Source organism: Phalangium opilio, unplaced genomic scaffold (assembly GCF_054372755.1).
Source record: "Phalangium opilio isolate 3A_F unplaced genomic scaffold, DU_Popi_V2 ptg000009l_1, whole genome shotgun sequence".
NCBI classification, from domain to species: Eukaryota; Metazoa; Arthropoda; class Arachnida; order Opiliones; family Phalangiidae; genus Phalangium; species Phalangium opilio.
Window position 1 is genome coordinate 775410 of NW_028324146.1, and position 16747 is coordinate 792156.

The following is a 16747-nucleotide window of genomic DNA, read 5'->3' on the forward strand; positions in this document are numbered from 1 at the left end:
TTCATATCTCATTTTATTCTTAATCCTTGAATGAAACCCAGCTATCAGCCGTCGATAGCTCAGTTGGTAGAGCGGTGGACTGTAGAGTGACAATTGTAATCCATAGGTCGCTGGCTCAAAACCGGCTCGACGGAAGATTTATTTGCATTTTATATCTCATTTTATTCTTAATCCTTGAATGAAACGCATCAATCAGCCGTCGATAGCTCAGTTGGTAGAGCGGTGGACTGTAGAGAGACAATTGTAATCCATAGGTCGCTGGTTCAAATCCGGCTCGACGGAAGATTTATTTGCATTTTATATCTCATTTTATTCTTAATCCTTGAATGAAACCCAGCAATCAGCCGTCGATAGCTCAGTTGGTAGAGCGGTGGACTGTAGAGTGACAATTTTAATCCATAGGTCGCTGGTTCAAATCCGGCTCGACGGAAGATTTATTTGCATTTTATATCTCATTTTATTCTTAATCCTTGAATGAAACCCAGCGATCAGCCGTCGATAGCTCAGTTGGTAGAGCGGTGGACAATAGACTGACAATTGTAATCCATAGTTCGCTGGTTCAATTCCGGCTCGACGGAAGATTTATTTGCATTTTATATCTCATTTTATTCTTAATCCTTGAATGAAACCCAGCAATCAGCCGTCGATAGCTCAGTTGGTAGAGCGGTGGACTGTAGAGTGACAATTGTAATCCATAGGTCGCTGGTTCAAATCCGGCTCGACGGAAGATTTATTTGCATTTCATATCTCATTTTATTCTTAATCCTTGAATGAAACCCAGCAATCAGCCGTCGATAGCTCAGTTGGTAGAGCGGTGGACTGTAGAGTGTCAATTGTAATCCATAGGTCGCTGGTTCAAAACCGGCTCGACGGAAGATTTATTTGCATTTTATATCTCATTTTATTCTTAATCCTTGAATGAAACGCATCAATCAGCCGTCGATAGCTCAGTTGGTAGAGCGGTGGACTGTAGAGAGACAATTGTAATCCATAGGTCGCTGGTTCAAATCCGGCTCGACGGAAGATTTATTTGCATTTTATATCTCATTTTATTCTTAATCCTTGAATGAAACCCAGCAATCAGCCGTCGATAGCTCAGTTGGTAGAGCGGTGGACTGTAGAGTGACAATTTTAATCCATAGGTCGCTGGTTCAAATCCGGCTCGACGGAAGATTTATTTGCATTTTATATCTCATTTTATTCTTAATCCTTGAATGAAACCCAGCGATCAGCCGTCGATAGCTCAGTTGGTAGAGCGGTGGACAATAGACTGACAATTGTAATCCATAGTTCGCTGGTTCAATTCCGGCTCGACGGAAGATTTATTTGCATTTTATATCTCATTTTATTCTTAATCCTTGAATGAAACCCAGCAATCAGCCGTCGATAGCTCAGTTGGTAGAGCGGTGGACTGTAGAGTGACAATTGTAATCCATAGGTCGCTGGTTCAAAACCGGCTCGACGGAAGATTTATTTGCATTTTATATCTCATTTTATTCTTAGTCCTTGAATGAAACGCATCAATCAGCCGTCGATAGCTCAGTTGGTAGAGCGGTGGACTGTAGAGAGACAATTGTAATCCATAGGTCGCTGGTTCAAATCCGGCTCGACGGAAGATTTATTTGCATTTTATATCTCATTTTATTCTTAATCCTTGAATGAAACCCAGCAATCAGCCGTCGATAGCTCAGTTGGTAGAGCGGTGGACTGTAGTGTGACAATTTTAATCCATAGGTCGCTGGTTCAAAACCGGCTCGACGGAAGATTTATTTGCATTTTATATCTCATTTTATTCTTAATCCTTGAATGAAACGCATCAATCAGCCGTCGATAGCTCAGTTGGTAGAGCGGTGGACTGTAGAGAGACAATTGTAATCCATAGGTCGCTGGTTCAAATCCGGCTCGACGGAAGATTTATTTGCATTTTATATCTCATTTTATTCTTAATCCTTGAATGAAACGCATCAATCAGCCGTCGATAGCTCAGTTGGTAGAGCGGTGGACTGTAGAGAGACAATTGTAATCCATAGGTCGCTGGTTCAAATCCGGCTCGACGGAAGATTTATTTGCATTTTATATCTCATTTTATTCTTAATCCTTGAATGAAACCCAGCAATCAGCCGTCGATAGCTCAGTTGGTAGAGCGGTGGACTGTAGAGTGACAATTTTAATCCATAGGTCGCTGGTTCAAATCCGGCTCGACGGAAGATTTATTTGCATTTCATATCTCATTTTGTTCTTAATCCTTGAATGAAAGCCAGCAATCGGCCGTCGATAGCTCAGTTGGTAGAGCGGTCGACTGTAGAGTGACAATTGTAATCCATAGGTCGCTGGTTCAAATCCGGCTCGACGGAAGATTTATTTGCATTTTATATCTCATTTTATTCTTAATCCTTGAATGAAACCCAGCAATCAGCCGTCGATAGCTCAGTTGGTAGAGCGGTGGACTGTAGAGTGACAATTGTAATCCATAGGTCGCTGGTTCAAATCCGGCTCGACGGAAGATTTATTTGCATTTCATATCTCATTTTATTCTTAATCCTTGAATGAAACCCAGCAATCAGCCGTCGATAGCTCAGTTGGTAGAGCGGTGGACTGTAGAGTGACAATTGTAATCCATAGGTCGCTGGTTCAAAACCGGCTCGACGGAAGATTTATTTGCATTTTATATCTCATTTTATTCTTAATCCTTGAATGAAACGCATCAATCAGCCGTCGATAGCTCAGTTGGTAGAGCGGTGGACTGTAGAGAGACAATTGTAATCCATAGGTCGCTGGTTCAAATCCGGCTCGACGGAAGATTTATTTGCATTTTATATCTCATTTTATTCTTAATCCTTGAATGAAACCCAGCAATCAGCCGTCGATAGCTCAGTTGGTAGAGCGGTGGACTGTAGAGTGACAATTTTAATCCATAGGTCGCTGGTTCAAATCCGGCTCGACGGAAGATTTATTTGCATTTTATATCTCATTTTATTCTTAATCCTTGAATGAAACCCAGCGATCAGCCGTCGATAGCTCAGTTGGTAGAGCGGTGGACAATAGACTGACAATTGTAATCCATAGTTCGCTGGTTCAATTCCGGCTCGACGGAAGATTTATTTGCATTTTATATCTCATTTTATTCTTAATCCTTGAATGAAACCCAGCAATCAGCCGTCGATAGCTCAGTTGGTAGAGCGGTGGACTGTAGAGTGACAATTGTAATCCATAGGTCGCTGGTTCAAAACCGGCTCGACGGAAGATTTATTTGCATTTTATATCTCATTTTATTCTTAGTCCTTGAATGAAACGCATCAATCAGCCGTCGATAGCTCAGTTGGTAGAGCGGTGGACTGTAGAGAGACAATTGTAATCCATAGGTCGCTGGTTCAAATCCGGCTCGACGGAAGATTTATTTGCATTTTATATCTCATTTTATTCTTAATCCTTGAATGAAACCCAGCAATCAGCCGTCGATAGCTCAGTTGGTAGAGCGGTGGACTGTAGTGTGACAATTTTAATCCATAGGTCGCTGGTTCAAAACCGGCTCGACGGAAGATTTATTTGCATTTTATATCTCATTTTATTCTTAATCCTTGAATGAAACGCATCAATCAGCCGTCGATAGCTCAGTTGGTAGAGCGGTGGACTGTAGAGAGACAATTGTAATCCATAGGTCGCTGGTTCAAATCCGGCTCGACGGAAGATTTATTTGCATTTTATATCTCATTTTATTCTTAATCCTTGAATGAAACCCAGCAATCAGCCGTCGATAGCTCAGTTGGTAGAGCGGTACACTGTAGTGTGACAATTTTAATCCATAGGTCGCTGGTTCAAATCCGGCTCGACGGAAGATTTATTTGCATTTTATATCTCATTTTATTCTTAATCCTTGAATGAAACCCAGCGATCAGCCGTCGATAGCTCAGTTGGTAGAGCGGTGGACAATAGACTGACAATTGTAATCCATAGTTCGCTGGTTCAATTCCGGCTCGACGGAAGATTTATTTGCATTTTATATCTCATTTTATTCTTAATCCTTGAATGAAACCCAGCAATCAGCTGTCGATAGTTCAGTTGGTAGAGCGGTGGACTGTAGAGTGACAATTGTAATCCATAGGTCGCTGGTTCAAATCCGGCTCGACGGAAGATTTATTTGCATTTCATATCTCATTTTATTCTTAATCCTTGAATGAAACCCAGCAATCAGCCGTCGATAGCTCAGTTGGTAGAGCGGTGGACTGTAGAGTGACAATTGTAATCCATAGGTCGCTGGTTCAAATCCGGCTCGACGGAAGATTTATTTGCATTTTATATCTCATTTTATTCTTAATCCTTGAATGAAACCCAGCAATCAGCCGTCGATAGCTCAGTTGGTAGAGCGGTGGACTGTAGTGTGACAATTTTAATCCATAGGTCGCTGGTTCAAATCCGGCTCGACGGAAGATTTATTTGCATTTTATATCTCATTTTATTATTAATCCTTGAATGAAACCCAGCAATCAGCCGTCGATAGCTCAGTTGGTAGAGGGGAGGACTGTAGAGTGACAATTGTAATCCATAGGTCGCTGGTTCAAATCCGGCTCGACGGAAGATTTGTTTGCATTTTATATCTCATTTTATTCTTAATCCTTGAATGAAACCCAGCAATCAGCCGTCGATAGCTCAGTTGGTAGAGCGGTGGACTGTAGAGTGACAATTGTAATCCATAGGTCGCTGGTTCAAATCCGGCTCGACGGAATATTTATTTGCATTTTATATCTCATTTTATTTTTAATCCTTGAATGAAACCCAGCAATCAGCCGTCGATAGCTCAGTTGGTAGAGCGGTGGACTGTAGAGTGACAATTGTAATCCATAGGTCGCTGGTTCAAATTCGGCTCGACGGAAGATTTGTTTGCATTTTATATCTCATTTTATTCTTAATCCTTGAATGAAACCCAGTAATCGGCCGTCGATAGCTCAGTTGGTAGAGCGGTGGACTGTAGAGTGACAATTGTAATCCATAGGTCGCTGGTTCAAATCCGGCTCGACGGAAGATTTATTTGCATTTTATATCTCATTTTATTCTTAATCCTTGAATGCGACCCAGCATTCAGCCGTCGATAGCTCAGTTGGTAGAGCGGTGGACTGTAGAGTGACATTTGTAATCCATAGGTCGCTGGTTCAAATCCGGCTCGACGGAAGATTTATTTGCATTTTATATCTCATTTTATTCTTAATCCTTCAATGAAACCTAGCAATCAGCCGTCGATAGCTCAGTTGGTAGAGCGGTGGACTGTAGAGTGACAATTGTAATCCATAGGTCGCTGGTTCAAATCCGGCTCGACGGAAGATTTATTTGCATTTTATATCTCATTTTATTTTTAATCCTTGAATGAAACCCAGCAATCAGCCGTCGATAGCTCAGTTGGTAGAGCGGTGGACTGTAGAGTGACAATTGTAATCCATAGGTCGCTGGTTCAAATCCGGCTCGACGGAAGATTTATTTGCATTTTATATCTCATTTTATTCTTAATCCTTGAATGAAACCCAGCAATCAGCCGTCGATAGCTCAGTTGGTAGAGCGGTGGACTGTAGAGTGACAATTGTAATCCATAGGTCGCTGGTTCAAATCCGGCTCGACGGAAGATTTATTTGCATTTTATATCTCATTTTATTTTTAATCCTTGAATGAAACCCAGCAATCAGCCGTCGATAGCTCAGTTGGTAGAGCGGTGGACTGTAGAGTGACAATTGTAATCCATAGGTCGCTGGTTCAAATCCGGCTCGACGGAAGATTTATTTGCATTTTATATCTCATTTTATTCTTAATCCTTGAATGAAACCCAGCAATCAGCCGTCGATAGCTCAGTTGGTAGAGCGGTGGACTGTAGAGTGACAATTGTAATCCATAGGTCGCTGGTTCAAATCCGGCTCGACGGAAGATTTATTTGCATTTTATATCTCATTTTATTTTTAATCCTTGAATGAAACCCAGCAATCAGCCGTCGATAGCTCAGTTGGTAGAGCGGTGGACTGTAGAGTGACAATTGTAATCCATAGGTCGCTGGTTCAAATCCGGCTCGACGGAAGATTTATTTGCATTTTATATCTCATTTTATTCTTAATCCTTGAATGAAACCCAGCAATCAGCCGTCGATAGCTCAGTTGGTAGAGCGGTGGACTGTAGAGTGACAATTGTAATCCATAGGTCGCTGGTTCAAATCCGGCTCGACGGAAGATTTATTTGCATTTTATATCTCATTTTATTTTTAATCCTTGAATGAAACCCAGCAATCAGCCGTCGATAGCTCAGTTGGTAGAGCGGTGGACTGTAGAGTGACAATTGTAATCCATAGGTCGCTGGTTCAAATCCGGCTCGACGGAAGATTTGTTTGCATTTTATATCTCATTTTATTCTTAATCCTTGAATGAAACCCAGCAATCAGCCGTCGATAGCTCAGTTGGTAGAGCGGTGGACTGTAGAGTGACAATTGTAATCCATAGGTCGCTGGTTCAAATCCGGCTCGACGGAAGATTTATTTGCATTTTATATCTCATTTTATTTTTAATCCTTGAATGAAACCCAGCAATCAGCCGTCGATAGCTCAGTTGGTAGAGCGGTGGACTGTAGAGTGACAATTGTAATCCATAGGTCGCTGGTTCAAATCCGGCTCGTCGGAAGATTTGTTTGCATTTTATATCTCATTTTATTCTTAATCCTTGAATGAAACCCAGCAATCGGCCGTCGATAGCTCAGTTGGTAGAGCGGTGGACTGTAGAGTGACAATTGTAATCCATAGGTCGCTGGTTCAAATCCTGCTCGACGGAAGATTTGTTTGCATTTTATATCTCATTTTATTCTTAATCCTTGAATGAAACCCAGCAATCAGCCGTCGATAGCTCAGTTGGTAGAGCGGTGGACTGTAGAGTGACAATTGTAATCCATAGGTCGCTGGTTCAAATCCGGCTCGACGGAAGATTTGTTTGCATTTTATATCTCACTTTATTCTTAATCCTTGAATGAAACCCAGCAATCAGCCGTCGATAGCTCAGTTGATAGAGGGGTGGACGTAGAGTGACAATTGTAATCCATAGGTCGCTGGTTCAAATCCGGCTCGACGGAAGATTTATTTGCATTTTATATCTCATTTTATTCTTAATCCTTGAATGCGACCCAGCAATCAGCCGTCGATAGCTCAGTTGGTAGAGCGGTGGACTGTAGAGTGACAATTGTAATCCATAGGTCGCTGGTTCAAATCCGGCTCGACGGAAGATTTATTTGCATTTTATATCTCATTTTATTCTTAATCCTTGAATGCGACCCAGCAATCAGCCGTCGATAGCTCAGTTGGTAGAGCGGTGGACTGTAGAGTGACAATTGTAATCCATAGGTCGCTGGTTCAAATCCGGCTCGACGGAAGATTTATTTGCATTTTATATCTCATTTTATTCTTAATCCTTGAATGAAACCCAGCAATCAGCCGTCGATAGCTCAGTTGGTAGAGCGGTGGACTGTAGAGTGACAATTGTAATCCATAGGTCGCTGGTTCAAATCCGGCTCGACGGAAGATTTATTTGCATTTTATATCTCATTTTATTCTTAATCCTTGAATCAAACCCAGCAATCAGCCGTCGATAGCTCAGTTGGTAGAGCGGTGGACTGTAGAGTGACGATTGTAATCCATAGGTCGCTGGTTCAAATCCGGCTCGACGGAAGATTTGTTTGCATTTTATATCTCATTTTATTCTTAATCCTTGAATGAAACCCAGCAATCAGCCGTCGATAGCTCAGTTGGTAGAGCGGTGGACTGTAGAGTGACAATTGTAATCCATAGGTCGCTGGTTCAAATCCGGCTCGACGGAAGATTTATTTGCATTTTATATCTCATTTTATTTTTAATCCTTGAATGAAACCCAGCAATCAGCCGTCGATAGCTCAGTTGGTAGAGCGGTGGACTGTAGAGTGACAATTGTAATCCATAGGTCGCTGGTTCAAATCCGGCTCGACGGAAGATTTGTTTGCATTTTATATCTCATTTTATTCTTAATCCTTGAATGAAACCCAGCAATCGGCCGTCGATAGCTCAGTTGGTAGAGCGGTGGACTGTAGAGTGACAATTGTAATCCATAGGTCGCTGGTTCAAATCCGGCTCGACGGAAGATTTATTTGCATTTTATATCTCATTTTATTCTTAATCCTTGAATGAAACCCAGCAATCAGCCGTCGATAGCTCAGTTGGTAGAGCGGTGGACTGTAGAGTGACAATTGTAATCCATAGGTCGCTGGTTCAAATCCGGCTCGATGGAAGATTTCTTTGCATTTTATATCTCATTTTATTCTTAATCCTTGAATGAAACCCAGCAATCGGCCGTCGATAGCTCAGTTGGTAGAGCGGTGGACTGTAGAGTGACAATTGTAATCCATAGGTCGCTGGTTCAAATCCGGCTCGACGGAAGATTTATTTGCATTTTATATCTCATTTTATTCTTAATCCTTGAATGAAACCCAGCAATCAGCCGTCGATAGCTCAGTTGGTAGAGCGGTGGACTGTAGAGTGACAATTGTAATCCATAGGTCGCTGGTTCAAATCCGGCTCGACGGAAGATTTATTTGCATTTTATATCTCATTTTACTCTTAATCCTTGAATGAAACCCAGCAATCAGCCGTCGATAGCTCAGTTGGTAGAGCGGTGGACTGTAGAGTGACAATTGTAATCCATAGGTCGCTGGTTCAAATCCGGCTCGACGGAAGATTTATTTGCATTTTATATCTCATTTTATTTTTAATCCTTGAATGAAACCCAGCAATCAGCCGTCGATAGCTCAGTTGGTAGAGCGGTGGACTGTAGAGTGACGATTGTAATCCATAGGTCGCTGGTTCAAATCCGGCTCGACGGAAGATTTGTTTGCATTTTATATCTCATTTTATTCTTAATCCTTGAATGAAACCCAGCAATCAGCCGTCGATAGCTCAGTTGGTAGAGCGGTGGACTGTAGAGTGACAATTGTAATCCATAGGTCGCTGGTTCAAATCCGGCTCGACGGAAGATTTATTTGCATTTTATATCTCATTTTATTTTTAATCCTTGAATGAAACCCAGCAATCAGCCGTCGATAGCTCAGTTGGTAGAGCGGTGGACTGTAGAGTGACAATTGTAATCCATAGGTCGCTGGTACAAATCCGGCTCGACGGAAGATTTGTTTGCATTTTATATCTCATTTTATTCTTAATCCTTGAATGAAACCCAGCAATCAGCCGTCGATAGCTCAGTTGGTAGAGCGGTGGACTGTAGAGTGACAATTGTAATCCATAGGTCGCTGGTTCAAATCCGGCTCGACGGAAGATTTATTTGCATTTTATATCTCATTTTATTTTTAATCCTTGAATGAAACCCTGCAATCAGCCGTCGATAGCTCAGTTGGTAGAGCGGTGGACTGTAGAGTGACAATTGTAATCCATAGGTCGCTGGTACAAATCCGGCTCGACGGAAGATTTGTTTGCATTTTATATCTCATTTTATTCTTAATCCTTGAATGAAACCCAGCAATCGGCCGTCGATAGCTCAGTTGGTAGAGCGGTGGACTGTAGAGTGACAATTGTAATCCATAGGTCGCTGGTTCAAATCCGGCTCGACGGAAGATTTATTTGCATTTTATATCTCATTTTATTCTTAATCCTTGAATGAAACCCAGCAATCAGCCGTCGATAGCTCAGTTGGTAGAGCGGTGGACTGTAGAGTGACAATTGTAATCCATAGGTCGCTGGTTCAAATCCGGCTCGACGGAAGATTTATTTGCATTTTATATCTCATTTTATTCTTAATCCTTGAATGAAACCCAGCAATCGGCCGTCGATAGCTCAGTTGGTAGAGCGGTGGACTGTAGAGTGACAATTGTAATCCATAGGTCGCTGGTTCAAATCCGGCTCGACGGAAGATTTATTTGCATTTTATATCTCATTTTATTCTTAATCCTTGAATGAAACCCAGCAATCAGCCGTCGATAGCTCAGTTGGTAGAGCGGTGGACTGTAGAGTGACAATTGTAATCCATAGGTCGCTGGTTCAAATCCGGCTCGACGGAAGATTTGTTTGCATTTTATATCTCATTTTATTCTTAATCCTTGAATGAAACCCAGCAATCAGCCGTCGATAGCTCAGTTGGTAGAGCGGTGGACTGTAGAGTGACAATTGTAATCCATAGGTCGCTGGTTCAAATCCGGCTCGACGGAAGATTTATTTGCATTTTATATCTCATTTTATTTTTAATCCTTGAATGAAACCCTGCAATCAGCCGTCGATAGCTCAGTTGGTAGAGCGGTGGACTGTAGAGTGACAATTGTAATCCATAGGTCGCTGGTACAAATCCGGCTCGACGGAAGATTTGTTTGCATTTTATATCTCATTTTATTCTTAATCCTTGAATGAAACCCAGCAATCGGCCGTCGATAGCTCAGTTGGTAGAGCGGTGGACTGTAGAGTGACAATTGTAATCCATAGGTCGCTGGTTCAAATCCGGCTCGACGGAAGATTTATTTGCATTTTATATCTCATTTTATTCTTAATCCTTGAATGAAACCCAGCAATCAGCCGTCGATAGCTCAGTTGGTAGAGCGGTGGACTGTAGAGTGACAATTGTAATCCATAGGTCGCTGGTTCAAATCCGGCTCGACGGAAGATTTATTTGCATTTTATATCTCATTTTATTCTTAATCCTTGAATGAAACCCAGCAATCGGCCGTCGATAGCTCAGTTGGTAGAGCGGTGGACTGTAGAGTGACAATTGTAATCCATAGGTCGCTGGTTCAAATCCGGCTCGACGGAAGATTTATTTGCATTTTATATCTCATTTTATTCTTAATCCTTGAATGAAACCCAGCAATCAGCCGTCGATAGCTCAGTTGGTAGAGCGGTGGACTGTAGAGTGACAATTGTAATCCATAGGTCGCTGGTTCAAATCCGGCTCGACGGAAGGTTTATTTGCATTTTATATCTCATTTTATTCTTAATCCTTGAATGAAACCCAGCAATCAGCCGTCGATAGCTCAGTTGGTAGAGCGGTGGACTGTAGAGTGACAATTGTAATCCATAGGTCGCTGGTTCAAATCCGGCTCGACGGAAGATTTATTTGCATTTTATATCTCATTTTATTTTTAATCCTTGAATGAAACCCAGCAATCAGCCGTCGATAGCTCAGTTGGTAGAGCGGTGGACTGTAGAGTGACGATTGTAATCCATAGGTCGCTGGTTCAAATCCGGCTCGACGGAAGATTTGTTTGCATTTTATATCTCATTTTATTCTTAATCCTTGAATGAAACCCAGCAATCAGCCGTCGATAGCTCAGTTGGTAGAGCGGTGGACTGTAGAGTGACAATTGTAATCCATAGGTCGCTGGTTCAAATCCGGCTCGACGGAAGATTTATTTGCATTTTATATCTCATTTTATTTTTAATCCTTGAATGAAACCCAGCAATCAGCCGTCGATAGCTCAGTTGGTAGAGCGGTGGACTGTAGAGTGACAATTGTAATCCATAGGTCGCTGGTTCAAATCCGGCTCGACGGAAGCTTGTTTGCATTTTATATCTCATTTTATTCTTAATCCTTGAATGAAACCCAGCAATCGGCCGTCGATAGCTCAGTTGGTAGAGCGGTGGACTGTAGAGTGACAATTGTAATCCATAGGTCGCTGGTTCAAATCCGGCTCGACGGAAGATTTATTTGCATTTTATATCTCATTTTATTCTTAATCCTTGAATGAAACCCAGCAATCAGCCGTCGATAGCTCAGTTGGTAGAGCGGTGGACTGTAGAGTGACAATTGTAATCCATAGGTCGCTGGTTCAAATCCGGCTCGACGGAAGATTTGTTTGCATTTTATATCTCATTTTATTCTTAATCCTTGAATGAAACCCAGCAATCAGCCGTCGATAGCTCAGTTGGTAGAGCGGTGGACTGTAGAGTGACAATTGTAATCCATAGGTCGCTGGTTCAAATCCGGCTCGACGGAAGATTTATTTGCATTTTATATCTCATTTTATTTTTAATCCTTGAATGAAACCCTGCAATCAGCCGTCGATAGCTCAGTTGGTAGAGCGGTGGACTGTAGAGTGACAATTGTAATCCATAGGTCGCTGGTACAAATCCGGCTCGACGGAAGATTTGTTTGCATTTTATATCTCATTTTATTCTTAATCCTTGAATGAAACCCAGCAATCGGCCGTCGATAGCTCAGTTGGTAGAGCGGTGGACTGTAGAGTGACAATTGTAATCCATAGGTCGCTGGTTCAAATCCGGCTCGACGGAAGATTTATTTGCATTTTATATCTCATTTTATTCTTAATCCTTGAATGAAACCCAGCAATCAGCCGTCGATAGCTCAGTTGGTAGAGCGGTGGACTGTAGAGTGACAATTGTAATCCATAGGTCGCTGGTTCAAATCCGGCTCGACGGAAGATTTATTTGCATTTTATATCTCATTTTATTCTTAATCCTTGAATGAAACCCAGCAATCGGCCGTCGATAGCTCAGTTGGTAGAGCGGTGGACTGTAGAGTGACAATTGTAATCCATAGGTCGCTGGTTCAAATCCGGCTCGACGGAAGATTTATTTGCATTTTATATCTCATTTTATTCTTAATCCTTGAATGAAACCCAGCAATCAGCCGTCGATAGCTCAGTTGGTAGAGCGGTGGACTGTAGAGTGACAATTGTAATCCATAGGTCGCTGGTTCAAATCCGGCTCGACGGAAGGTTTATTTGCATTTTATATCTCATTTTATTCTTAATCCTTGAATGAAACCCAGCAATCAGCCGTCGATAGCTCAGTTGGTAGAGCGGTGGACTGTAGAGTGACAATTGTAATCCATAGGTCGCTGGTTCAAATCCGGCTCGACGGAAGATTTATTTGCATTTTATATCTCATTTTATTTTTAATCCTTGAATGAAACCCAGCAATCAGCCGTCGATAGCTCAGTTGGTAGAGCGGTGGACTGTAGAGTGACGATTGTAATCCATAGGTCGCTGGTTCAAATCCGGCTCGACGGAAGATTTGTTTGCATTTTATATCTCATTTTATTCTTAATCCTTGAATGAAACCCAGCAATCAGCCGTCGATAGCTCAGTTGGTAGAGCGGTGGACTGTAGAGTGACAATTGTAATCCATAGGTCGCTGGTTCAAATCCGGCTCGACGGAAGATTTATTTGCATTTTATATCTCATTTTATTTTTAATCCTTGAATGAAACCCAGCAATCAGCCGTCGATAGCTCAGTTGGTAGAGCGGTGGACTGTAGAGTGACAATTGTAATCCATAGGTCGCTGGTTCAAATCCGGCTCGACGGAAGCTTGTTTGCATTTTATATCTCATTTTATTCTTAATCCTTGAATGAAACCCAGCAATCGGCCGTCGATAGCTCAGTTGGTAGAGCGGTGGACTGTAGAGTGACAATTGTAATCCATAGGTCGCTGGTTCAAATCCGGCTCGACGGAAGATTTATTTGCATTTTATATCTCATTTTATTCTTAATCCTTGAATGAAACCCAGCAATCAGCCGTCGATAGCTCAGTTGGTAGAGCGGTGGACTGTAGAGTGACAATTGTAATCCATAGGTCGCTGGTTCAAATCCGGCTCGACGGAAGATTTATTTGCATTTTATATCTCATTTTATTCTTAATCCTTGAATGAAACCCAGCAATCGGCCGTCGATAGCTCAGTTGGTAGAGCGGTGGACTGTAGAGTGACAATTGTAATCCATAGGTCGCTGGTTCAAATCCGGCTCGACGGAAGATTTATTTGCATTTTATATCTCATTTTATTCTTAATCCTTGAATGAAACCCAGCAATCAGCCGTCGATAGCTCAGTTGGTAGAGCGGTGGACTGTAGAGTGACAATTGTAATCCATAGGTCGCTGGTTCAAATCCGGCTCGACGGAAGATTTATTTGCATTTTATATCTCATTTTATTTTTAATCCTTGAATGAAACCCAGCAATCAGCCGTCGATAGCTCAGTTGGTAGAGCGGTGGACTGTAGAGTGACGATTGTAATCCATAGGTCGCTGGTTCAAATCCGGCTCGACGGAAGATTTGTTTGCATTTTATATCTCATTTTATTCTTAATCCTTGAATGAAACCCAGCAATCAGCCGTCGATAGCTCAGTTGGTAGAGCGGTGGACTGTAGAGTGACAATTGTAATCCATAGGTCGCTGGTTCAAATCCGGCTCGACGGAAGATTTATTTGCATTTTATATCTCATTTTATTTTTAATCCTTGAATGAAACCCAGCAATCAGCCGTCGATAGCTCAGTTGGTAGAGCGGTGGACTGTAGAGTGACAATTGTAATCCATAGGTCGCTGGTTCAAATCCGGCTCGACGGAAGATTTGTTTGCATTTTATATCTCATTTTATTCTTAATCCTTGAATGAAACCCAGCAATCGGCCGTCGATAGCTCAGTTGGTAGAGCGGTGGACTGTAGAGTGACAATTGTAATCCATAGGTCGCTGGTTCAAATCCGGCTCGACGGAAGATTTATTTGCATTTTATATCTCATTTTATTCTTAATCCTTGAATGCGACCCAGCATTCAGCCGTCGATAGCTCAGTTGGTAGAGCGGTGGACTGTAGAGTGACAATTGTAATCCATAGGTCGCTGGTTCAAATCCGGCTCGACGGAAGATTTATTTGCATTTTATATCTCATTTTATTCTTAATCCTTGAATGAAACCTAGCAATCAGCCGTCGATAACTCAGTTGGTAGAGCGGTGGACTGTAGAGTGACAATTGTAATCCATAGGTCGCTGGTTCAAATCCGGCTCGACGGAAGATTTATTTGCATTTTATATCTCATTTTATTTTTAATCCTTGAATGAAACCCAGCAATCAGCCGTCGATAGCTCAGTTGGTAGAGCGGTGGACTGTAGAGTGACAATTGTAATCCATAGGTCGCTGGTTCAAATCCGGCTCGACGGAAGATTTGTTTGCATTTTATATCTCATTTTATTCTTAATCCTTGAATGAAACCCAGCAATCAGCCGTCGATAGCTCAGTTGGTAGAGCGGTGGACTGTAGAGTGACAATTGTAATCCATAGGTCGCTGGTTCAAATCCGGCTCGACGGAAGATTTATTTGCATTTTATATCTCATTTTATTTTTAATCCTTGAATGAAACCCAGCAATCTGCCGTCGATAGCTCAGTTGGTAGAGCGGTGGACTGTAGAGTGACAATTGTAATCCTTAGGTCGCTGGTTCAAATCCGGCTCGACGGAAGATTTGTTTGCATTTTATATCTCATTTTATTCTTAATCCTTGAATGAAACCCAGCAATCGGCCGTCGATAGCTCAGTTGGTAGAGCGGTGGACTGTAGAGTGACAATTGTAATCCATAGGTCGCTGGTTCAAATCCGGCTCGACGGAAGATTTATTTGCATTTTATATCTCATTTTATTCTTAATCCTTGAATGAAACCCAGCAATCAGCCGTCGATAGCTCAGTTGGTAGAGCGGTGGACTGTAGAGTGACAATTGTAATCCATAGGTCGCTGGTTCAAATCCGGCTCGACGGAAGATTTATTTGCGTTTTATATCTCATTTTATTCTTAATCCTTGAATGCGACCCAGCAATCAGCCGTCGATAGCTCCGTTGGTAGAGCGGTGGACTGTAGAGTGACAATTGTAATCCATAGGTCGCTGGTTCAAATCCGGCTCGACGGAAGATTTATTTGCATTTTATATCTCATTTTATTCTTAATCCTTGAATGCGACCCAGCAATCAGCCGTCGATAGCTCAGTTGGTAGAGCGGTGGACTGTAGAGTGACAATTGTAATCCATAGGTCGCTGGTTCAAATCCGGCTCGACGGAAGATTTATTTGCATTTTATACCTCATTTTATTCTTAATCCTTGAATGAAACCCAGCAATCAGCCGTCGATAGCTCAGTTGGTAGAGCGGTGGACTGTAGAGTGACAATTGTAATCCATAGGTCGCTGGTTCAAATCCGGCTCGACGGAAGATTTATTTGCATTTTATATCTCATTTTATTCTTAATCCTTGAATGAAACCCAGCAATCAGCCGTCGATAGCTCAGTTGGTAGAGCGGTGGACTGTAGAGTGACAATTGTAATCCATAGGTCGCTGGTTCAAATCCGGCTCGACGGAAGATTTATTTGCATTTTATATCTCATTTTATTTTTAATCCTTGAATGAAACCCAGCAATCAGCCGTCGATAGCTCAGTTGGTAGAGCGGTGGACTGTAGAGTGACAATTGTAATCCATAGGTCGCTGGTTCAAATCCGGCTCGTCGGAAGATTTGTTTGCATTTTATATCTCATTTTATTCTTAATCCTTGAATGAAACCCAGCAATCAGCCGTCGATAGCTCAGTTGGTAGAGCGGTGGACTGTAGAGTGACAATTGTAATCCATAGGTCGCTGGTTCAAATCCGGCTCGACGGAAGATTTATTTGCATTTTATATCTCATTTTATTTTTAATCCTTGAATGAAACCCAGCAATCAGCCGTCGATAGCTCAGTTGGTAGAGCGGTGGACTGTAGAGTGACGATTGTAATCCATAGGTCGCTGGTTCAAATCCGGCTCGACGGAAGATTTGTTTGCATTTTATATCTCATTTTATTCTTAATCCTTGAATGAAACCCAGCAATCAGCCGTCGATAGCTCAGTTGGTAGAGCGGTGGACTGTAGAGTGACAATTGTAATCCATAGGTCGCTGGTTCAAATCCGGCTCGTCGGAAGATTTATTTGCATTTTATATCTCATTTTATTTTTAATCC

At 42.0% G+C, this 16747-nt stretch overlaps 112 non-coding genes across 112 annotated transcripts; all 112 read left to right on the forward strand.

Moving 5' to 3' along the window:
- The first annotated feature begins 48 nt into the window (after positions 1-48).
- Positions 49-134, forward strand: TRNAY-GUA (transfer RNA tyrosine (anticodon GUA)). The gene is given in 2 exon segments: positions 49-85; positions 99-134. It is a non-coding gene; the product is annotated as a tRNA-Tyr (tRNA).
- Positions 135-196: 62 nt separating this feature from the next.
- On the forward strand, positions 197-282 carry TRNAY-GUA (transfer RNA tyrosine (anticodon GUA)). Its single transcript is given in 2 exon segments — positions 197-233; positions 247-282. It is a non-coding gene; the product is annotated as a tRNA-Tyr (tRNA).
- Positions 283-344: 62 nt separating this feature from the next.
- Positions 345-430, forward strand: TRNAY-GUA (transfer RNA tyrosine (anticodon GUA)). The gene is given in 2 exon segments: positions 345-381; positions 395-430. It is a non-coding gene; the product is annotated as a tRNA-Tyr (tRNA).
- Positions 431-492: 62 nt separating this feature from the next.
- On the forward strand, positions 493-578 carry TRNAY-AUA (transfer RNA tyrosine (anticodon AUA)). The gene is given in 2 exon segments: positions 493-529; positions 543-578. It is a non-coding gene; the product is annotated as a tRNA-Tyr (tRNA).
- A 62-nt stretch (positions 579-640) lies between these two features.
- On the forward strand, positions 641-726 carry TRNAY-GUA (transfer RNA tyrosine (anticodon GUA)). Its single transcript is given in 2 exon segments — positions 641-677; positions 691-726. It is a non-coding gene; the product is annotated as a tRNA-Tyr (tRNA).
- A 62-nt stretch (positions 727-788) lies between these two features.
- Positions 789-874, forward strand: TRNAY-GUA (transfer RNA tyrosine (anticodon GUA)). The gene is given in 2 exon segments: positions 789-825; positions 839-874. It is a non-coding gene; the product is annotated as a tRNA-Tyr (tRNA).
- A 62-nt stretch (positions 875-936) lies between these two features.
- On the forward strand, positions 937-1022 carry TRNAY-GUA (transfer RNA tyrosine (anticodon GUA)). The gene is given in 2 exon segments: positions 937-973; positions 987-1022. It is a non-coding gene; the product is annotated as a tRNA-Tyr (tRNA).
- Positions 1023-1084: 62 nt separating this feature from the next.
- TRNAY-GUA (transfer RNA tyrosine (anticodon GUA)) lies at positions 1085-1170 on the forward strand. Its single transcript is given in 2 exon segments — positions 1085-1121; positions 1135-1170. It is a non-coding gene; the product is annotated as a tRNA-Tyr (tRNA).
- Positions 1171-1232: 62 nt separating this feature from the next.
- On the forward strand, positions 1233-1318 carry TRNAY-AUA (transfer RNA tyrosine (anticodon AUA)). The gene is given in 2 exon segments: positions 1233-1269; positions 1283-1318. It is a non-coding gene; the product is annotated as a tRNA-Tyr (tRNA).
- Positions 1319-1380: 62 nt separating this feature from the next.
- On the forward strand, positions 1381-1466 carry TRNAY-GUA (transfer RNA tyrosine (anticodon GUA)). Its single transcript is given in 2 exon segments — positions 1381-1417; positions 1431-1466. It is a non-coding gene; the product is annotated as a tRNA-Tyr (tRNA).
- A 62-nt stretch (positions 1467-1528) lies between these two features.
- TRNAY-GUA (transfer RNA tyrosine (anticodon GUA)) lies at positions 1529-1614 on the forward strand. Its single transcript is given in 2 exon segments — positions 1529-1565; positions 1579-1614. It is a non-coding gene; the product is annotated as a tRNA-Tyr (tRNA).
- A 62-nt stretch (positions 1615-1676) lies between these two features.
- Positions 1677-1762, forward strand: TRNAY-GUA (transfer RNA tyrosine (anticodon GUA)). Its single transcript is given in 2 exon segments — positions 1677-1713; positions 1727-1762. It is a non-coding gene; the product is annotated as a tRNA-Tyr (tRNA).
- Positions 1763-1824: 62 nt separating this feature from the next.
- On the forward strand, positions 1825-1910 carry TRNAY-GUA (transfer RNA tyrosine (anticodon GUA)). Its single transcript is given in 2 exon segments — positions 1825-1861; positions 1875-1910. It is a non-coding gene; the product is annotated as a tRNA-Tyr (tRNA).
- A 62-nt stretch (positions 1911-1972) lies between these two features.
- Positions 1973-2058, forward strand: TRNAY-GUA (transfer RNA tyrosine (anticodon GUA)). The gene is given in 2 exon segments: positions 1973-2009; positions 2023-2058. It is a non-coding gene; the product is annotated as a tRNA-Tyr (tRNA).
- Positions 2059-2120: 62 nt separating this feature from the next.
- Positions 2121-2206, forward strand: TRNAY-GUA (transfer RNA tyrosine (anticodon GUA)). Its single transcript is given in 2 exon segments — positions 2121-2157; positions 2171-2206. It is a non-coding gene; the product is annotated as a tRNA-Tyr (tRNA).
- A 62-nt stretch (positions 2207-2268) lies between these two features.
- TRNAY-GUA (transfer RNA tyrosine (anticodon GUA)) lies at positions 2269-2354 on the forward strand. The gene is given in 2 exon segments: positions 2269-2305; positions 2319-2354. It is a non-coding gene; the product is annotated as a tRNA-Tyr (tRNA).
- Positions 2355-2416: 62 nt separating this feature from the next.
- Positions 2417-2502, forward strand: TRNAY-GUA (transfer RNA tyrosine (anticodon GUA)). Its single transcript is given in 2 exon segments — positions 2417-2453; positions 2467-2502. It is a non-coding gene; the product is annotated as a tRNA-Tyr (tRNA).
- A 62-nt stretch (positions 2503-2564) lies between these two features.
- Positions 2565-2650, forward strand: TRNAY-GUA (transfer RNA tyrosine (anticodon GUA)). The gene is given in 2 exon segments: positions 2565-2601; positions 2615-2650. It is a non-coding gene; the product is annotated as a tRNA-Tyr (tRNA).
- A 62-nt stretch (positions 2651-2712) lies between these two features.
- TRNAY-GUA (transfer RNA tyrosine (anticodon GUA)) lies at positions 2713-2798 on the forward strand. Its single transcript is given in 2 exon segments — positions 2713-2749; positions 2763-2798. It is a non-coding gene; the product is annotated as a tRNA-Tyr (tRNA).
- A 62-nt stretch (positions 2799-2860) lies between these two features.
- On the forward strand, positions 2861-2946 carry TRNAY-GUA (transfer RNA tyrosine (anticodon GUA)). Its single transcript is given in 2 exon segments — positions 2861-2897; positions 2911-2946. It is a non-coding gene; the product is annotated as a tRNA-Tyr (tRNA).
- A 62-nt stretch (positions 2947-3008) lies between these two features.
- On the forward strand, positions 3009-3094 carry TRNAY-AUA (transfer RNA tyrosine (anticodon AUA)). The gene is given in 2 exon segments: positions 3009-3045; positions 3059-3094. It is a non-coding gene; the product is annotated as a tRNA-Tyr (tRNA).
- A 62-nt stretch (positions 3095-3156) lies between these two features.
- On the forward strand, positions 3157-3242 carry TRNAY-GUA (transfer RNA tyrosine (anticodon GUA)). Its single transcript is given in 2 exon segments — positions 3157-3193; positions 3207-3242. It is a non-coding gene; the product is annotated as a tRNA-Tyr (tRNA).
- Positions 3243-3304: 62 nt separating this feature from the next.
- TRNAY-GUA (transfer RNA tyrosine (anticodon GUA)) lies at positions 3305-3390 on the forward strand. Its single transcript is given in 2 exon segments — positions 3305-3341; positions 3355-3390. It is a non-coding gene; the product is annotated as a tRNA-Tyr (tRNA).
- A 62-nt stretch (positions 3391-3452) lies between these two features.
- Positions 3453-3538, forward strand: TRNAY-GUA (transfer RNA tyrosine (anticodon GUA)). The gene is given in 2 exon segments: positions 3453-3489; positions 3503-3538. It is a non-coding gene; the product is annotated as a tRNA-Tyr (tRNA).
- Positions 3539-3600: 62 nt separating this feature from the next.
- Positions 3601-3686, forward strand: TRNAY-GUA (transfer RNA tyrosine (anticodon GUA)). Its single transcript is given in 2 exon segments — positions 3601-3637; positions 3651-3686. It is a non-coding gene; the product is annotated as a tRNA-Tyr (tRNA).
- A 62-nt stretch (positions 3687-3748) lies between these two features.
- Positions 3749-3834, forward strand: TRNAY-GUA (transfer RNA tyrosine (anticodon GUA)). The gene is given in 2 exon segments: positions 3749-3785; positions 3799-3834. It is a non-coding gene; the product is annotated as a tRNA-Tyr (tRNA).
- Positions 3835-3896: 62 nt separating this feature from the next.
- Positions 3897-3982, forward strand: TRNAY-AUA (transfer RNA tyrosine (anticodon AUA)). Its single transcript is given in 2 exon segments — positions 3897-3933; positions 3947-3982. It is a non-coding gene; the product is annotated as a tRNA-Tyr (tRNA).
- A 62-nt stretch (positions 3983-4044) lies between these two features.
- On the forward strand, positions 4045-4130 carry TRNAY-GUA (transfer RNA tyrosine (anticodon GUA)). Its single transcript is given in 2 exon segments — positions 4045-4081; positions 4095-4130. It is a non-coding gene; the product is annotated as a tRNA-Tyr (tRNA).
- Positions 4131-4192: 62 nt separating this feature from the next.
- TRNAY-GUA (transfer RNA tyrosine (anticodon GUA)) lies at positions 4193-4278 on the forward strand. Its single transcript is given in 2 exon segments — positions 4193-4229; positions 4243-4278. It is a non-coding gene; the product is annotated as a tRNA-Tyr (tRNA).
- Positions 4279-4340: 62 nt separating this feature from the next.
- On the forward strand, positions 4341-4426 carry TRNAY-GUA (transfer RNA tyrosine (anticodon GUA)). Its single transcript is given in 2 exon segments — positions 4341-4377; positions 4391-4426. It is a non-coding gene; the product is annotated as a tRNA-Tyr (tRNA).
- A 62-nt stretch (positions 4427-4488) lies between these two features.
- On the forward strand, positions 4489-4574 carry TRNAY-GUA (transfer RNA tyrosine (anticodon GUA)). Its single transcript is given in 2 exon segments — positions 4489-4525; positions 4539-4574. It is a non-coding gene; the product is annotated as a tRNA-Tyr (tRNA).
- Positions 4575-4636: 62 nt separating this feature from the next.
- On the forward strand, positions 4637-4722 carry TRNAY-GUA (transfer RNA tyrosine (anticodon GUA)). Its single transcript is given in 2 exon segments — positions 4637-4673; positions 4687-4722. It is a non-coding gene; the product is annotated as a tRNA-Tyr (tRNA).
- Positions 4723-4784: 62 nt separating this feature from the next.
- On the forward strand, positions 4785-4870 carry TRNAY-GUA (transfer RNA tyrosine (anticodon GUA)). The gene is given in 2 exon segments: positions 4785-4821; positions 4835-4870. It is a non-coding gene; the product is annotated as a tRNA-Tyr (tRNA).
- A 62-nt stretch (positions 4871-4932) lies between these two features.
- TRNAY-GUA (transfer RNA tyrosine (anticodon GUA)) lies at positions 4933-5018 on the forward strand. The gene is given in 2 exon segments: positions 4933-4969; positions 4983-5018. It is a non-coding gene; the product is annotated as a tRNA-Tyr (tRNA).
- A 62-nt stretch (positions 5019-5080) lies between these two features.
- On the forward strand, positions 5081-5166 carry TRNAY-GUA (transfer RNA tyrosine (anticodon GUA)). The gene is given in 2 exon segments: positions 5081-5117; positions 5131-5166. It is a non-coding gene; the product is annotated as a tRNA-Tyr (tRNA).
- Positions 5167-5228: 62 nt separating this feature from the next.
- On the forward strand, positions 5229-5314 carry TRNAY-GUA (transfer RNA tyrosine (anticodon GUA)). Its single transcript is given in 2 exon segments — positions 5229-5265; positions 5279-5314. It is a non-coding gene; the product is annotated as a tRNA-Tyr (tRNA).
- Positions 5315-5376: 62 nt separating this feature from the next.
- On the forward strand, positions 5377-5462 carry TRNAY-GUA (transfer RNA tyrosine (anticodon GUA)). Its single transcript is given in 2 exon segments — positions 5377-5413; positions 5427-5462. It is a non-coding gene; the product is annotated as a tRNA-Tyr (tRNA).
- Positions 5463-5524: 62 nt separating this feature from the next.
- TRNAY-GUA (transfer RNA tyrosine (anticodon GUA)) lies at positions 5525-5610 on the forward strand. The gene is given in 2 exon segments: positions 5525-5561; positions 5575-5610. It is a non-coding gene; the product is annotated as a tRNA-Tyr (tRNA).
- A 62-nt stretch (positions 5611-5672) lies between these two features.
- TRNAY-GUA (transfer RNA tyrosine (anticodon GUA)) lies at positions 5673-5758 on the forward strand. The gene is given in 2 exon segments: positions 5673-5709; positions 5723-5758. It is a non-coding gene; the product is annotated as a tRNA-Tyr (tRNA).
- A 62-nt stretch (positions 5759-5820) lies between these two features.
- On the forward strand, positions 5821-5906 carry TRNAY-GUA (transfer RNA tyrosine (anticodon GUA)). The gene is given in 2 exon segments: positions 5821-5857; positions 5871-5906. It is a non-coding gene; the product is annotated as a tRNA-Tyr (tRNA).
- Positions 5907-5968: 62 nt separating this feature from the next.
- Positions 5969-6054, forward strand: TRNAY-GUA (transfer RNA tyrosine (anticodon GUA)). The gene is given in 2 exon segments: positions 5969-6005; positions 6019-6054. It is a non-coding gene; the product is annotated as a tRNA-Tyr (tRNA).
- A 62-nt stretch (positions 6055-6116) lies between these two features.
- On the forward strand, positions 6117-6202 carry TRNAY-GUA (transfer RNA tyrosine (anticodon GUA)). The gene is given in 2 exon segments: positions 6117-6153; positions 6167-6202. It is a non-coding gene; the product is annotated as a tRNA-Tyr (tRNA).
- A 62-nt stretch (positions 6203-6264) lies between these two features.
- TRNAY-GUA (transfer RNA tyrosine (anticodon GUA)) lies at positions 6265-6350 on the forward strand. The gene is given in 2 exon segments: positions 6265-6301; positions 6315-6350. It is a non-coding gene; the product is annotated as a tRNA-Tyr (tRNA).
- A 62-nt stretch (positions 6351-6412) lies between these two features.
- Positions 6413-6498, forward strand: TRNAY-GUA (transfer RNA tyrosine (anticodon GUA)). The gene is given in 2 exon segments: positions 6413-6449; positions 6463-6498. It is a non-coding gene; the product is annotated as a tRNA-Tyr (tRNA).
- A 62-nt stretch (positions 6499-6560) lies between these two features.
- Positions 6561-6646, forward strand: TRNAY-GUA (transfer RNA tyrosine (anticodon GUA)). Its single transcript is given in 2 exon segments — positions 6561-6597; positions 6611-6646. It is a non-coding gene; the product is annotated as a tRNA-Tyr (tRNA).
- Positions 6647-6708: 62 nt separating this feature from the next.
- TRNAY-GUA (transfer RNA tyrosine (anticodon GUA)) lies at positions 6709-6794 on the forward strand. The gene is given in 2 exon segments: positions 6709-6745; positions 6759-6794. It is a non-coding gene; the product is annotated as a tRNA-Tyr (tRNA).
- Positions 6795-6856: 62 nt separating this feature from the next.
- On the forward strand, positions 6857-6942 carry TRNAY-GUA (transfer RNA tyrosine (anticodon GUA)). Its single transcript is given in 2 exon segments — positions 6857-6893; positions 6907-6942. It is a non-coding gene; the product is annotated as a tRNA-Tyr (tRNA).
- A 209-nt stretch (positions 6943-7151) lies between these two features.
- On the forward strand, positions 7152-7237 carry TRNAY-GUA (transfer RNA tyrosine (anticodon GUA)). The gene is given in 2 exon segments: positions 7152-7188; positions 7202-7237. It is a non-coding gene; the product is annotated as a tRNA-Tyr (tRNA).
- Positions 7238-7299: 62 nt separating this feature from the next.
- Positions 7300-7385, forward strand: TRNAY-GUA (transfer RNA tyrosine (anticodon GUA)). Its single transcript is given in 2 exon segments — positions 7300-7336; positions 7350-7385. It is a non-coding gene; the product is annotated as a tRNA-Tyr (tRNA).
- A 62-nt stretch (positions 7386-7447) lies between these two features.
- On the forward strand, positions 7448-7533 carry TRNAY-GUA (transfer RNA tyrosine (anticodon GUA)). Its single transcript is given in 2 exon segments — positions 7448-7484; positions 7498-7533. It is a non-coding gene; the product is annotated as a tRNA-Tyr (tRNA).
- A 62-nt stretch (positions 7534-7595) lies between these two features.
- TRNAY-GUA (transfer RNA tyrosine (anticodon GUA)) lies at positions 7596-7681 on the forward strand. Its single transcript is given in 2 exon segments — positions 7596-7632; positions 7646-7681. It is a non-coding gene; the product is annotated as a tRNA-Tyr (tRNA).
- Positions 7682-7743: 62 nt separating this feature from the next.
- On the forward strand, positions 7744-7829 carry TRNAY-GUA (transfer RNA tyrosine (anticodon GUA)). Its single transcript is given in 2 exon segments — positions 7744-7780; positions 7794-7829. It is a non-coding gene; the product is annotated as a tRNA-Tyr (tRNA).
- A 62-nt stretch (positions 7830-7891) lies between these two features.
- TRNAY-GUA (transfer RNA tyrosine (anticodon GUA)) lies at positions 7892-7977 on the forward strand. The gene is given in 2 exon segments: positions 7892-7928; positions 7942-7977. It is a non-coding gene; the product is annotated as a tRNA-Tyr (tRNA).
- A 62-nt stretch (positions 7978-8039) lies between these two features.
- On the forward strand, positions 8040-8125 carry TRNAY-GUA (transfer RNA tyrosine (anticodon GUA)). Its single transcript is given in 2 exon segments — positions 8040-8076; positions 8090-8125. It is a non-coding gene; the product is annotated as a tRNA-Tyr (tRNA).
- Positions 8126-8187: 62 nt separating this feature from the next.
- On the forward strand, positions 8188-8273 carry TRNAY-GUA (transfer RNA tyrosine (anticodon GUA)). Its single transcript is given in 2 exon segments — positions 8188-8224; positions 8238-8273. It is a non-coding gene; the product is annotated as a tRNA-Tyr (tRNA).
- A 62-nt stretch (positions 8274-8335) lies between these two features.
- On the forward strand, positions 8336-8421 carry TRNAY-GUA (transfer RNA tyrosine (anticodon GUA)). The gene is given in 2 exon segments: positions 8336-8372; positions 8386-8421. It is a non-coding gene; the product is annotated as a tRNA-Tyr (tRNA).
- Positions 8422-8483: 62 nt separating this feature from the next.
- TRNAY-GUA (transfer RNA tyrosine (anticodon GUA)) lies at positions 8484-8569 on the forward strand. Its single transcript is given in 2 exon segments — positions 8484-8520; positions 8534-8569. It is a non-coding gene; the product is annotated as a tRNA-Tyr (tRNA).
- Positions 8570-8631: 62 nt separating this feature from the next.
- Positions 8632-8717, forward strand: TRNAY-GUA (transfer RNA tyrosine (anticodon GUA)). The gene is given in 2 exon segments: positions 8632-8668; positions 8682-8717. It is a non-coding gene; the product is annotated as a tRNA-Tyr (tRNA).
- Positions 8718-8779: 62 nt separating this feature from the next.
- Positions 8780-8865, forward strand: TRNAY-GUA (transfer RNA tyrosine (anticodon GUA)). The gene is given in 2 exon segments: positions 8780-8816; positions 8830-8865. It is a non-coding gene; the product is annotated as a tRNA-Tyr (tRNA).
- Positions 8866-8927: 62 nt separating this feature from the next.
- TRNAY-GUA (transfer RNA tyrosine (anticodon GUA)) lies at positions 8928-9013 on the forward strand. The gene is given in 2 exon segments: positions 8928-8964; positions 8978-9013. It is a non-coding gene; the product is annotated as a tRNA-Tyr (tRNA).
- A 62-nt stretch (positions 9014-9075) lies between these two features.
- On the forward strand, positions 9076-9161 carry TRNAY-GUA (transfer RNA tyrosine (anticodon GUA)). The gene is given in 2 exon segments: positions 9076-9112; positions 9126-9161. It is a non-coding gene; the product is annotated as a tRNA-Tyr (tRNA).
- Positions 9162-9223: 62 nt separating this feature from the next.
- Positions 9224-9309, forward strand: TRNAY-GUA (transfer RNA tyrosine (anticodon GUA)). The gene is given in 2 exon segments: positions 9224-9260; positions 9274-9309. It is a non-coding gene; the product is annotated as a tRNA-Tyr (tRNA).
- A 62-nt stretch (positions 9310-9371) lies between these two features.
- On the forward strand, positions 9372-9457 carry TRNAY-GUA (transfer RNA tyrosine (anticodon GUA)). The gene is given in 2 exon segments: positions 9372-9408; positions 9422-9457. It is a non-coding gene; the product is annotated as a tRNA-Tyr (tRNA).
- A 62-nt stretch (positions 9458-9519) lies between these two features.
- On the forward strand, positions 9520-9605 carry TRNAY-GUA (transfer RNA tyrosine (anticodon GUA)). Its single transcript is given in 2 exon segments — positions 9520-9556; positions 9570-9605. It is a non-coding gene; the product is annotated as a tRNA-Tyr (tRNA).
- Positions 9606-9667: 62 nt separating this feature from the next.
- Positions 9668-9753, forward strand: TRNAY-GUA (transfer RNA tyrosine (anticodon GUA)). The gene is given in 2 exon segments: positions 9668-9704; positions 9718-9753. It is a non-coding gene; the product is annotated as a tRNA-Tyr (tRNA).
- Positions 9754-9815: 62 nt separating this feature from the next.
- On the forward strand, positions 9816-9901 carry TRNAY-GUA (transfer RNA tyrosine (anticodon GUA)). Its single transcript is given in 2 exon segments — positions 9816-9852; positions 9866-9901. It is a non-coding gene; the product is annotated as a tRNA-Tyr (tRNA).
- A 62-nt stretch (positions 9902-9963) lies between these two features.
- TRNAY-GUA (transfer RNA tyrosine (anticodon GUA)) lies at positions 9964-10049 on the forward strand. Its single transcript is given in 2 exon segments — positions 9964-10000; positions 10014-10049. It is a non-coding gene; the product is annotated as a tRNA-Tyr (tRNA).
- Positions 10050-10111: 62 nt separating this feature from the next.
- On the forward strand, positions 10112-10197 carry TRNAY-GUA (transfer RNA tyrosine (anticodon GUA)). Its single transcript is given in 2 exon segments — positions 10112-10148; positions 10162-10197. It is a non-coding gene; the product is annotated as a tRNA-Tyr (tRNA).
- A 62-nt stretch (positions 10198-10259) lies between these two features.
- Positions 10260-10345, forward strand: TRNAY-GUA (transfer RNA tyrosine (anticodon GUA)). Its single transcript is given in 2 exon segments — positions 10260-10296; positions 10310-10345. It is a non-coding gene; the product is annotated as a tRNA-Tyr (tRNA).
- A 62-nt stretch (positions 10346-10407) lies between these two features.
- TRNAY-GUA (transfer RNA tyrosine (anticodon GUA)) lies at positions 10408-10493 on the forward strand. The gene is given in 2 exon segments: positions 10408-10444; positions 10458-10493. It is a non-coding gene; the product is annotated as a tRNA-Tyr (tRNA).
- Positions 10494-10555: 62 nt separating this feature from the next.
- TRNAY-GUA (transfer RNA tyrosine (anticodon GUA)) lies at positions 10556-10641 on the forward strand. Its single transcript is given in 2 exon segments — positions 10556-10592; positions 10606-10641. It is a non-coding gene; the product is annotated as a tRNA-Tyr (tRNA).
- Positions 10642-10703: 62 nt separating this feature from the next.
- Positions 10704-10789, forward strand: TRNAY-GUA (transfer RNA tyrosine (anticodon GUA)). The gene is given in 2 exon segments: positions 10704-10740; positions 10754-10789. It is a non-coding gene; the product is annotated as a tRNA-Tyr (tRNA).
- A 62-nt stretch (positions 10790-10851) lies between these two features.
- On the forward strand, positions 10852-10937 carry TRNAY-GUA (transfer RNA tyrosine (anticodon GUA)). The gene is given in 2 exon segments: positions 10852-10888; positions 10902-10937. It is a non-coding gene; the product is annotated as a tRNA-Tyr (tRNA).
- A 62-nt stretch (positions 10938-10999) lies between these two features.
- Positions 11000-11085, forward strand: TRNAY-GUA (transfer RNA tyrosine (anticodon GUA)). Its single transcript is given in 2 exon segments — positions 11000-11036; positions 11050-11085. It is a non-coding gene; the product is annotated as a tRNA-Tyr (tRNA).
- A 62-nt stretch (positions 11086-11147) lies between these two features.
- TRNAY-GUA (transfer RNA tyrosine (anticodon GUA)) lies at positions 11148-11233 on the forward strand. Its single transcript is given in 2 exon segments — positions 11148-11184; positions 11198-11233. It is a non-coding gene; the product is annotated as a tRNA-Tyr (tRNA).
- A 62-nt stretch (positions 11234-11295) lies between these two features.
- On the forward strand, positions 11296-11381 carry TRNAY-GUA (transfer RNA tyrosine (anticodon GUA)). Its single transcript is given in 2 exon segments — positions 11296-11332; positions 11346-11381. It is a non-coding gene; the product is annotated as a tRNA-Tyr (tRNA).
- Positions 11382-11443: 62 nt separating this feature from the next.
- On the forward strand, positions 11444-11529 carry TRNAY-GUA (transfer RNA tyrosine (anticodon GUA)). Its single transcript is given in 2 exon segments — positions 11444-11480; positions 11494-11529. It is a non-coding gene; the product is annotated as a tRNA-Tyr (tRNA).
- Positions 11530-11590: 61 nt separating this feature from the next.
- TRNAY-GUA (transfer RNA tyrosine (anticodon GUA)) lies at positions 11591-11676 on the forward strand. Its single transcript is given in 2 exon segments — positions 11591-11627; positions 11641-11676. It is a non-coding gene; the product is annotated as a tRNA-Tyr (tRNA).
- Positions 11677-11738: 62 nt separating this feature from the next.
- Positions 11739-11824, forward strand: TRNAY-GUA (transfer RNA tyrosine (anticodon GUA)). Its single transcript is given in 2 exon segments — positions 11739-11775; positions 11789-11824. It is a non-coding gene; the product is annotated as a tRNA-Tyr (tRNA).
- Positions 11825-11886: 62 nt separating this feature from the next.
- TRNAY-GUA (transfer RNA tyrosine (anticodon GUA)) lies at positions 11887-11972 on the forward strand. The gene is given in 2 exon segments: positions 11887-11923; positions 11937-11972. It is a non-coding gene; the product is annotated as a tRNA-Tyr (tRNA).
- A 62-nt stretch (positions 11973-12034) lies between these two features.
- TRNAY-GUA (transfer RNA tyrosine (anticodon GUA)) lies at positions 12035-12120 on the forward strand. Its single transcript is given in 2 exon segments — positions 12035-12071; positions 12085-12120. It is a non-coding gene; the product is annotated as a tRNA-Tyr (tRNA).
- A 62-nt stretch (positions 12121-12182) lies between these two features.
- On the forward strand, positions 12183-12268 carry TRNAY-GUA (transfer RNA tyrosine (anticodon GUA)). Its single transcript is given in 2 exon segments — positions 12183-12219; positions 12233-12268. It is a non-coding gene; the product is annotated as a tRNA-Tyr (tRNA).
- A 62-nt stretch (positions 12269-12330) lies between these two features.
- On the forward strand, positions 12331-12416 carry TRNAY-GUA (transfer RNA tyrosine (anticodon GUA)). Its single transcript is given in 2 exon segments — positions 12331-12367; positions 12381-12416. It is a non-coding gene; the product is annotated as a tRNA-Tyr (tRNA).
- A 62-nt stretch (positions 12417-12478) lies between these two features.
- On the forward strand, positions 12479-12564 carry TRNAY-GUA (transfer RNA tyrosine (anticodon GUA)). The gene is given in 2 exon segments: positions 12479-12515; positions 12529-12564. It is a non-coding gene; the product is annotated as a tRNA-Tyr (tRNA).
- Positions 12565-12626: 62 nt separating this feature from the next.
- Positions 12627-12712, forward strand: TRNAY-GUA (transfer RNA tyrosine (anticodon GUA)). Its single transcript is given in 2 exon segments — positions 12627-12663; positions 12677-12712. It is a non-coding gene; the product is annotated as a tRNA-Tyr (tRNA).
- Positions 12713-12774: 62 nt separating this feature from the next.
- Positions 12775-12860, forward strand: TRNAY-GUA (transfer RNA tyrosine (anticodon GUA)). Its single transcript is given in 2 exon segments — positions 12775-12811; positions 12825-12860. It is a non-coding gene; the product is annotated as a tRNA-Tyr (tRNA).
- A 62-nt stretch (positions 12861-12922) lies between these two features.
- Positions 12923-13008, forward strand: TRNAY-GUA (transfer RNA tyrosine (anticodon GUA)). Its single transcript is given in 2 exon segments — positions 12923-12959; positions 12973-13008. It is a non-coding gene; the product is annotated as a tRNA-Tyr (tRNA).
- A 62-nt stretch (positions 13009-13070) lies between these two features.
- Positions 13071-13156, forward strand: TRNAY-GUA (transfer RNA tyrosine (anticodon GUA)). Its single transcript is given in 2 exon segments — positions 13071-13107; positions 13121-13156. It is a non-coding gene; the product is annotated as a tRNA-Tyr (tRNA).
- A 62-nt stretch (positions 13157-13218) lies between these two features.
- TRNAY-GUA (transfer RNA tyrosine (anticodon GUA)) lies at positions 13219-13304 on the forward strand. The gene is given in 2 exon segments: positions 13219-13255; positions 13269-13304. It is a non-coding gene; the product is annotated as a tRNA-Tyr (tRNA).
- A 61-nt stretch (positions 13305-13365) lies between these two features.
- Positions 13366-13451, forward strand: TRNAY-GUA (transfer RNA tyrosine (anticodon GUA)). The gene is given in 2 exon segments: positions 13366-13402; positions 13416-13451. It is a non-coding gene; the product is annotated as a tRNA-Tyr (tRNA).
- Positions 13452-13513: 62 nt separating this feature from the next.
- On the forward strand, positions 13514-13599 carry TRNAY-GUA (transfer RNA tyrosine (anticodon GUA)). The gene is given in 2 exon segments: positions 13514-13550; positions 13564-13599. It is a non-coding gene; the product is annotated as a tRNA-Tyr (tRNA).
- A 62-nt stretch (positions 13600-13661) lies between these two features.
- TRNAY-GUA (transfer RNA tyrosine (anticodon GUA)) lies at positions 13662-13747 on the forward strand. Its single transcript is given in 2 exon segments — positions 13662-13698; positions 13712-13747. It is a non-coding gene; the product is annotated as a tRNA-Tyr (tRNA).
- A 62-nt stretch (positions 13748-13809) lies between these two features.
- Positions 13810-13895, forward strand: TRNAY-GUA (transfer RNA tyrosine (anticodon GUA)). The gene is given in 2 exon segments: positions 13810-13846; positions 13860-13895. It is a non-coding gene; the product is annotated as a tRNA-Tyr (tRNA).
- A 62-nt stretch (positions 13896-13957) lies between these two features.
- Positions 13958-14043, forward strand: TRNAY-GUA (transfer RNA tyrosine (anticodon GUA)). The gene is given in 2 exon segments: positions 13958-13994; positions 14008-14043. It is a non-coding gene; the product is annotated as a tRNA-Tyr (tRNA).
- A 62-nt stretch (positions 14044-14105) lies between these two features.
- TRNAY-GUA (transfer RNA tyrosine (anticodon GUA)) lies at positions 14106-14191 on the forward strand. The gene is given in 2 exon segments: positions 14106-14142; positions 14156-14191. It is a non-coding gene; the product is annotated as a tRNA-Tyr (tRNA).
- A 62-nt stretch (positions 14192-14253) lies between these two features.
- TRNAY-GUA (transfer RNA tyrosine (anticodon GUA)) lies at positions 14254-14339 on the forward strand. Its single transcript is given in 2 exon segments — positions 14254-14290; positions 14304-14339. It is a non-coding gene; the product is annotated as a tRNA-Tyr (tRNA).
- Positions 14340-14401: 62 nt separating this feature from the next.
- Positions 14402-14487, forward strand: TRNAY-GUA (transfer RNA tyrosine (anticodon GUA)). The gene is given in 2 exon segments: positions 14402-14438; positions 14452-14487. It is a non-coding gene; the product is annotated as a tRNA-Tyr (tRNA).
- Positions 14488-14549: 62 nt separating this feature from the next.
- TRNAY-GUA (transfer RNA tyrosine (anticodon GUA)) lies at positions 14550-14635 on the forward strand. The gene is given in 2 exon segments: positions 14550-14586; positions 14600-14635. It is a non-coding gene; the product is annotated as a tRNA-Tyr (tRNA).
- A 62-nt stretch (positions 14636-14697) lies between these two features.
- Positions 14698-14783, forward strand: TRNAY-GUA (transfer RNA tyrosine (anticodon GUA)). The gene is given in 2 exon segments: positions 14698-14734; positions 14748-14783. It is a non-coding gene; the product is annotated as a tRNA-Tyr (tRNA).
- Positions 14784-14845: 62 nt separating this feature from the next.
- TRNAY-GUA (transfer RNA tyrosine (anticodon GUA)) lies at positions 14846-14931 on the forward strand. Its single transcript is given in 2 exon segments — positions 14846-14882; positions 14896-14931. It is a non-coding gene; the product is annotated as a tRNA-Tyr (tRNA).
- Positions 14932-14993: 62 nt separating this feature from the next.
- On the forward strand, positions 14994-15079 carry TRNAY-GUA (transfer RNA tyrosine (anticodon GUA)). Its single transcript is given in 2 exon segments — positions 14994-15030; positions 15044-15079. It is a non-coding gene; the product is annotated as a tRNA-Tyr (tRNA).
- Positions 15080-15141: 62 nt separating this feature from the next.
- On the forward strand, positions 15142-15227 carry TRNAY-GUA (transfer RNA tyrosine (anticodon GUA)). The gene is given in 2 exon segments: positions 15142-15178; positions 15192-15227. It is a non-coding gene; the product is annotated as a tRNA-Tyr (tRNA).
- A 62-nt stretch (positions 15228-15289) lies between these two features.
- On the forward strand, positions 15290-15375 carry TRNAY-GUA (transfer RNA tyrosine (anticodon GUA)). The gene is given in 2 exon segments: positions 15290-15326; positions 15340-15375. It is a non-coding gene; the product is annotated as a tRNA-Tyr (tRNA).
- A 62-nt stretch (positions 15376-15437) lies between these two features.
- TRNAY-GUA (transfer RNA tyrosine (anticodon GUA)) lies at positions 15438-15523 on the forward strand. The gene is given in 2 exon segments: positions 15438-15474; positions 15488-15523. It is a non-coding gene; the product is annotated as a tRNA-Tyr (tRNA).
- A 62-nt stretch (positions 15524-15585) lies between these two features.
- On the forward strand, positions 15586-15671 carry TRNAY-GUA (transfer RNA tyrosine (anticodon GUA)). The gene is given in 2 exon segments: positions 15586-15622; positions 15636-15671. It is a non-coding gene; the product is annotated as a tRNA-Tyr (tRNA).
- A 62-nt stretch (positions 15672-15733) lies between these two features.
- On the forward strand, positions 15734-15819 carry TRNAY-GUA (transfer RNA tyrosine (anticodon GUA)). Its single transcript is given in 2 exon segments — positions 15734-15770; positions 15784-15819. It is a non-coding gene; the product is annotated as a tRNA-Tyr (tRNA).
- A 62-nt stretch (positions 15820-15881) lies between these two features.
- TRNAY-GUA (transfer RNA tyrosine (anticodon GUA)) lies at positions 15882-15967 on the forward strand. The gene is given in 2 exon segments: positions 15882-15918; positions 15932-15967. It is a non-coding gene; the product is annotated as a tRNA-Tyr (tRNA).
- Positions 15968-16029: 62 nt separating this feature from the next.
- TRNAY-GUA (transfer RNA tyrosine (anticodon GUA)) lies at positions 16030-16115 on the forward strand. Its single transcript is given in 2 exon segments — positions 16030-16066; positions 16080-16115. It is a non-coding gene; the product is annotated as a tRNA-Tyr (tRNA).
- Positions 16116-16177: 62 nt separating this feature from the next.
- TRNAY-GUA (transfer RNA tyrosine (anticodon GUA)) lies at positions 16178-16263 on the forward strand. Its single transcript is given in 2 exon segments — positions 16178-16214; positions 16228-16263. It is a non-coding gene; the product is annotated as a tRNA-Tyr (tRNA).
- Positions 16264-16325: 62 nt separating this feature from the next.
- TRNAY-GUA (transfer RNA tyrosine (anticodon GUA)) lies at positions 16326-16411 on the forward strand. Its single transcript is given in 2 exon segments — positions 16326-16362; positions 16376-16411. It is a non-coding gene; the product is annotated as a tRNA-Tyr (tRNA).
- Positions 16412-16473: 62 nt separating this feature from the next.
- On the forward strand, positions 16474-16559 carry TRNAY-GUA (transfer RNA tyrosine (anticodon GUA)). The gene is given in 2 exon segments: positions 16474-16510; positions 16524-16559. It is a non-coding gene; the product is annotated as a tRNA-Tyr (tRNA).
- Positions 16560-16621: 62 nt separating this feature from the next.
- Positions 16622-16707, forward strand: TRNAY-GUA (transfer RNA tyrosine (anticodon GUA)). Its single transcript is given in 2 exon segments — positions 16622-16658; positions 16672-16707. It is a non-coding gene; the product is annotated as a tRNA-Tyr (tRNA).
- The last annotated feature ends 40 nt before the right edge of the window (positions 16708-16747 follow it).